This window comes from Erythrolamprus reginae, chromosome 2 (genome assembly GCF_031021105.1).
Source record: "Erythrolamprus reginae isolate rEryReg1 chromosome 2, rEryReg1.hap1, whole genome shotgun sequence".
In the NCBI taxonomy this organism is placed as follows: Eukaryota; Metazoa; Chordata; class Lepidosauria; order Squamata; family Dipsadidae; genus Erythrolamprus; species Erythrolamprus reginae.
Genome location: NC_091951.1, coordinates 254,246,887 through 254,254,132, shown reverse-complemented (window position 1 = coordinate 254,254,132; position 7,246 = coordinate 254,246,887). Strand labels below are relative to the sequence as shown.

Below are 7,246 nucleotides of genomic sequence, written 5' to 3'. Positions count from 1 at the left end.
ATGGGGGCCATGAGTATCAAGATAATTCCATCCGAGGCTATGAGTGGTTGGTGATTGTGGATGTTTGTGTGGGGATAAACGGGGTCTTAAAATCTTTTAGTTGTTTATAGTAATTTTAATATTAGATTTCTATACATGTATACTGTACAGTATTTATTATGTTGTACGCCATCCTGAGTTGTTTGAGAAGGGTGGCATAGAAGTCTAATAAATAAATAATAAATAAATCTGTATTCATGTCAAATCACCTGGTATACCCAAATATGGGAGGAAGCATAACCCACCTCTGTCATTAGGCATGGGGGAATTGAAATTTCCCTTCCCCCTAGGCTTATAGAATTTATACATGGTATGCTTGTATGTATGAGTGGTTCTTTAAATTGGGGTTTTTTAGATTGTTTTAATATTAGATTTGTTTACATTGTCTTTTTATATTGTTGTTAGCCGCCCGGAGTCTTTGGAGAAGGGCGGCATACAAATCTAATAAATACAAATACAAATACAAATACAGTACAAGCATAATGTTTCCCTTTGTCTTTCACTTGTGGCTTAGAGGTTAAAGCAACTGCCTCACAAGGCAAGCAGCCCAAGTTCGAATTCTAGAAGGGTATGGCTAACTTATGAGAGCTAAATAGCTTGAAATAGATCTATACTAGTCTCCCTTTATTTCTGTATCAGTAAAAATGCTATGTGTTTATGTGCGTGTACGCATGTGCAGGCATGCATACTTTTTGTTTTGTTTTTTCCATAATATACATTTTTTAAAAAAAAAAATATTTTGTTTAGCTTTTTTTTTCTTTTTGTAGATTTTCTTTTTCCCCACTCTGGAATTTCTTTTAAAACTTTCTGAATAAAATAAATAAAAATAAATAAAGAAATTCTAACAAACCTTCTCTCTCAGAGTTACTTTCTGTCATTTTTCATGTTCAGTATTTATTTATTTGTTTGTTTATTATTTATTTATTTATTTATTTGTTTGTTTGTTTGTTTATTTATTTATTTTATTTGATTTATTTGATTTTTATGCCGCCCTTCTCCTTAGACTCAGGGTGGCTTACAACATGTTAGCAATAGCACTTTTTAACAGAGCTAGGCTATTGCCCCCACAATCCGTGTCCTCATTTTACCCACCTCGGAAGGATGGAAGGCTGAGTCAACCTTGAGCCGCTGATGAGATTTGAACCGCTGACCTTCAGATCTACAGTCAGCTTCAGTGGCCTGCAGTACAGCACTCTACCTGCTGCGCCACCCCGGCTCATTAACGTATATTAAGTCTCTGAGAATAATGATGTAATGTTATAGGCTTATGACAAGGAAAATTCTGGGATTCATTTTAGCAATGCTGGTAATAAACACCACCAACTCTTATTGTGTTGATGTTGTTAGTTGCAAAGTTGTGTCTCACAGATCGCAATCCCATGGGCAATGTTCCTCAAGCCTTTCCTGTTCTCTTCCATCCCCTGGAGTCCATTTAAGCTCATGCCTACTCCATACAGCCACCTCTTTCTCCGTTGTCCCCTTCTTCCTTTACCCTCAATCTTTCCCAGCATTAGGCTCTTCTCCAGTGAGTCCTTTCTTCTCATTAGGTGGCTAAGTATTTGAGTTTCATCTTCAGAATCTGACCTTCTACAGAGCAGTCAGGGTTGATCTCCTCTAGAACTGACTGATTTCATTACCTTGCAGTCCAAGGGACTCACAGGAGTCTTCTCCAGCAATTCTTTGGTGCACAGCCTCAATTTCTTGGCCTCAATTCTTTGGCCTTCAGCCTTTCTTATGGTCCAACTTTCACAGCCATACATTGCATCTTGGAAAAGCGTAACCTTGACTATACACACTTTTGTTGGCAGGGTGATGTCTCTGCTTTTTAGTATGCTATATAAATTTGTCATAGCTTTCTTCCTCAGGAGCAAGCGTCCTTTAATTTCTTGGCTGCAGTCCCCATCTGTGGTGATCTTGAGGCCCAGGAAAATAAAATCTGTCCCTACCTCAATTTCTTCCCCATTTATTTGCCAGGAATTGAAAGGGCCAGACATCATTATTTTACTTTTCTTAATGTTGAGTTTCAAGCCAACTTGTGCACTCTCCTTCTTCAACCACATCAAGAGGCTCTTTAGTTCCTCTTCAATTTCTGCCATTAGAGTGGTATTATCTGCATATTTGAGGTTGTTGATATTTCTCCCAACAATCTTAATTCCAATTTATGATTCATCTTGTTCCGCCTTTCTCATGATGTGCTCTGCATATAAGTTAAATAAGTAGGAAGATAGTATACAGCCTTGATGGACTCCTTTTTCCAGTTTGAACCAATCAGTGGTTCTGTGGCCAGTTTCCACTATGGCTTCTTACCTGTATGGAGGTTTCTTAAGAAACAAATAAAATTGTCTGGTACTCCCATCTCTTTAAGAACTTGCCACAATTTGTTGTGATCCACACAATCAAAGGCTTTAGTATAGTCAATGAAGCAGAAGTAGATGTTTTCTGGAACTCCCTAGCTTTTTTACTGATCCAGCGTATGTTGGCATTTTGATCTCTAGTTGCCTCTTCAAAATCCTGCCTGTACTTATGGTAGTTCTCAATCCACCTACTGCTGGAGCCTAGTTGGTAGAAATTTAAGCATAACTTTACTAGCATGTAAAATGAGTGCAATGGGGTGATAGTTTGAACATTATTTGGCTTTTCCTTTCTTTGAATATAATTAATATAAGCTGACTTTTTCTAATTCTATGGCCATTGTTGAGTTTTCAAAAATTGCTGGCAAAATGAGTGTAGCACTTTTACTGCATCATCTTTTAAGATATTGAATAGCTCAGCTGGGATACTGTCGCCTCCACTAGTTTTGTTATTGCTCAGATTTCCCAAGGCCCATTTGTCTTCACATTCTAGGACAGTGATGGCAACCCCTTTCCTTTTCTTGAGTACTGAAAGTGCATGTAAATGTGCTGTTGCGCATGCACAAGAGCCCACATCCATAATTCAATGCCTAGGGATGGTGAAAATGGCCACCACCACCAATCCGGAGGCCCTCGGAGGCCTGAAACAGCCCATTTCACAAACTCTGGTGGTCCCAAGCTCTAGGGGCAAAAAATACCTTCCTCCATCCCCTCAGAGACTCCCCGGAAGCCAAAAATACCCTTCCAGAGTCTCCCGGCAAGCCGAAAATCAGCTGTCAGGCATGCATATGTACATTAGAGATGAACTAAGGTGATGGCTCATGTGCCAACAGATATGGCTCCACATGACACCTTTGGCACACATGCCATAGGTTCACCATCACTGTTCTAAGATGTCTGGCTTGAGATCAGTGACCACTCCATTGTGGTTATCAGGGAAATTAAGCTCATTCTTGTATAGTTCTTCTGTGTAATTTTGTCATGTCTTCTTAATCTTTTCTGCCTCTGTTACGTCCCTGCCATTTTGATCCTTTATCATGCCCATCTTTGCATGAAATGTTCCCTTCATATCTCCAATATTCTTGGAGAAATCTCTGGCCCTCTCTATTCTATTGTTTTCTTCTATTTCTTTGCACTGTTCGTTTAAGAAGGCATTATTATCTGTCCTTGTTATTTTCTGAAATTCTTCATTCAATTTGGGGGCCTTTTTGCTTCTCAATTACTTGCAAAGGTTCCTCAGACAGTCATTTTGCTTTCTTGCATTTATTTTTCTTTTGGATGGTTTTAGTTGCTACCTCTTGTACAATGTTGCAAACCCTTATCCATAGTTCTTCAGGCACTCTGTCTATCAGATCTAACTCCTCAAATCTATTTGTCATTTCTATTGTATATTCATCAGGCATATGATTTAGTTCATACCTGAATGGTCTAGTGCTTTTCCTTAATTTCTTCAATTGAAGCCTACATTTTGCAATTAGAAGCTCATGATCTGAGCACTCTTATTGTAGTAATAGATAAATAAGATGACAAAAAAGGCATGGCCATTTTCTCTATTGTGTAGCACAGATTATATTTAAACCATTAAAAGCCACTTGCTTTTTCTTTGAGTTCCTATTTTGTATTATTTATTAAATTCTGCCAATTTAAATTGCTCAACTGATAGTTCAGTGGAAGGCAGAAAAACTATTTCCCATTTCAACCCAGTATTCAATCTTCATCTTGTTTTTCTGAAAGATAAAGACCAAATCAGATTTTAGAAATCCCTTCTGTAATTTTGAATGATTAAAACCACACTGCTTCAATGCCAGTACTAGCAGGCAGTACTAAGCAATTTTCTTGGCAATTTTATTCTTCAGTCCATGCACATTTTGATAACCATTTAACATTTGCTCCTTTAAGTTTCATTTTGAAGCTGTGGCAAATGTTAAACAAGAGCTGAACTTGTATTCCCATTAAAAGTCATGCAAAAGTTGTGTGATCCGCATTGGCACCAATAAAGAAGAATATCTGTAGCTCAGGGTTGAAATGAAGGGTGCTGAGTGCTCTCTGTAAGAAAACAACCAAGCTCAGAGAGCATCAAGGACCTCTCACCCACATTAGTGTATGCTTAGGGGTTGGAAGGATTCAAATGCAGTAAAAATGTTTTTTTTGGCACATTCCCATTTCTGCTGTTATTATGGTGATGGGGATTCGTTTAGTAATATGTTAGGAGTATAGTTAAATCAATTCTGCATGAGCAGTGGACTTGTTTGATGTAACTTGTTATGCAAGTTACAAAATGTCAGTAACGGTTTCTACCAGTGCGGTAGTGGACTGTGCACCAGTAGTGGCCACCAAATTGCGCAAGTTGCACGCAGCTGTTCCAGTGGCAGTCCTTTAGGCACTACCATATTTTTTGCTTTGGACGTATGCGCAGAAGCAAAATCTCATGAGGGGACCCACATGTGCGTGAGATTTTGATGAGTTTTTGCTCGCAAGAATTCAGAGTGTTTCTTTCTTCCTGCTCATGCACAGAAGCAAAAACACACTGGGGACACACGGCATAGCGCACTCGCATATGCAACACAACCAAAGCTGCGCCCACAGTGCACCGGTAGCGGCGATAGTAGCAATCCGCCGCTGCACAACATCTAATAACTATGTAAAGTTCACATCAAAGTGTTAGAAAAAACAGATTCCACTGGCATTTAACCAATACATGCAAATCTATTGATATGAGTCTGCCAAGGGTAGTGAATACAGATCTGATACCCTTTCTTTTTGTTGCACATTCTTTCCCTAACTTTGAATATTATTACATGTTTTCTTAGTTGAAAAAAATGAAGAAAAAAAAGCTAAATTTCCTTCTTATTGGTATTTTGTCGCTGAGGTCAATTTCAAAATCTAAACAATAGAAAAATGGGTTACAGCTTTCTGCTTCTAGGTTGGAGGGGGTTAGCCATGGCAGTCCTGGCTTCCAATCCCAACAACCCTGTGGTCTTCTTCGATGTCACCATCGGTAGGCAGGAGGTTGGCTGCATGAAGGTGGAGATCTTCGCCGACATGGTGCCCAAGATGGTGGAGAACTCCAGGCAATTTTGCACTGGGGAATTCAGGAAAGATGGTGTTCCCATCAGTTATAAAGGCAGCACTTTTCACGGGGTTATAAAGGGCTTCATGATCCAAGGTGGTGATTTCGTTAATGGAGATGGGACTGGAGCGGCCAGCATCTATCAGGGACCCTTTGCTGACGAGAACTTCAAGCTGAAACATTTGGCACCCGGCTTGCTCTCCATGGCCAACAGTGGTCCCAGGACCAACGGGTGCCAGTTCTTCATCACCTGCTCCAAGTGCGATTGGCTGGATGGGAAAATGTAAATTTTTGGTAAAATAATTGATGGCCTTCTAGTCATGAGGAAAATTGAGAACATGCCCACTGGGCCGAATATGAAACCCAAACTCCCTGTGGTGATTGCCCAATGTGGAGAGATGTAGGTTGTTGTTTTTTGTTTTCATCAGAGGGTGCCAAGCAGTTCCTGACCCCTTAACCTTCATCCCACATTTCATGTGTCTGTTGTCTCCTCACCTTTTGTAAATAAAAGATATTTCCTTAAAAAGAAAGAAAGAAAAATGGGTTACATATGGCAGAAATAGTCAATAGCCATTAATCAAGCCTCTGTTTTGATAATTCTCCACATTCTCCACTCTGCTGTCCTATCTGTCATGCTTTTTTAAAAATAAGCCCTTCTATTTACTTGAAAATTTGAATGCTTTCATTGGCATGAGAACTGACAATTTATGATCACTCCACAATGTATTTTTATTTATTTTTATTTTATTATTATATTTTATTTTATTTTGTCAAGTACGTATTGGTAGTGTACATAGATATAACACTCTATATACATGAGATAGGAACTAATGAGCAGAAAACATTAGGACAGGGATGGCAGGCACATTGCCTGCCCTTTACTGAATTCTTAGAAATTGGTCAACAGTGGATAGTCCTGGAGTAAAGTTTTAGGGGTTTGTCGATAAAACTACAGAGTCAGGTAGTGAGTTCCAGGCATTAACTACTCAGTTACTGAAGTCGTATTTTCTACAGTAAAATTTAGAGTGGTTTACTTTGAGTTTGTATCTGTTATGTGCTCATGTAATGTTGTGTTTGAAGCGGAAGTCATTGTTGATAGGAAGGACATTGTAGCAGATGATTTTATGAGCTATGCTAACATTATATTGAAGGCAACGTAGTTCTAAGCTTTCTAAGCCTAGGATTGCATTAAATATTCTGTTGCAATTAGAGGAGTGGAGGGTTCTTCTTGTAAAGTATCTCTGGACACTTTATAATGTATTTATGTCCGATATGCAATGTGGGTTCCAGACAGATGAGCTGCATTCAAGGAATGGTTTGGGGAAAGTTTTGTGTTGTTTTTTTTTTAAATATAATTTTTATTGATTTTTTAAAAGTTTTACAGAAAACAAAACAAAAACTTAAACATAAAAGTGTACCATCACCAAACAGAAAAATAAAAATTCCCTTCACCAGGGAAGATTCAGTTAAGTATCCTTCATTTGCTTTGTCTCTGGGTTACATTGTTCATTCATTATAAAGTGATTGAATTTTATTTCTTACATTTGCATCGCTTGCTGATATTGTTAATATATAATTTTTAACCTTCTCCCACCACCTCATTGTTGCTGCTAATTTCTCTTCATTGTCATTATGTAATCTAATTTCCATAATTTCATAGTGAATGTGGTCCACCATGTACCTGCACCAATTTTTTATCGTCCATTTATTATCGTCTTTCCACCCAAGCACTATGGTTGCCTGGGCGCTTTCTATCACTGCAGTTTTGATTTCTTCATATCCTTTT

General features: G+C 38.5%; 1 pseudogene; it reads left to right on the top strand.

The window, feature by feature from the left end:
• Nucleotides 1-5,330: 5,330 nt before the first annotated feature.
• LOC139158916 (peptidyl-prolyl cis-trans isomerase H pseudogene) lies at nucleotides 5,331-5,864 on the top strand (annotated as a pseudogene).
• Nucleotides 5,865-7,246: the final 1,382 nt, after the last annotated feature.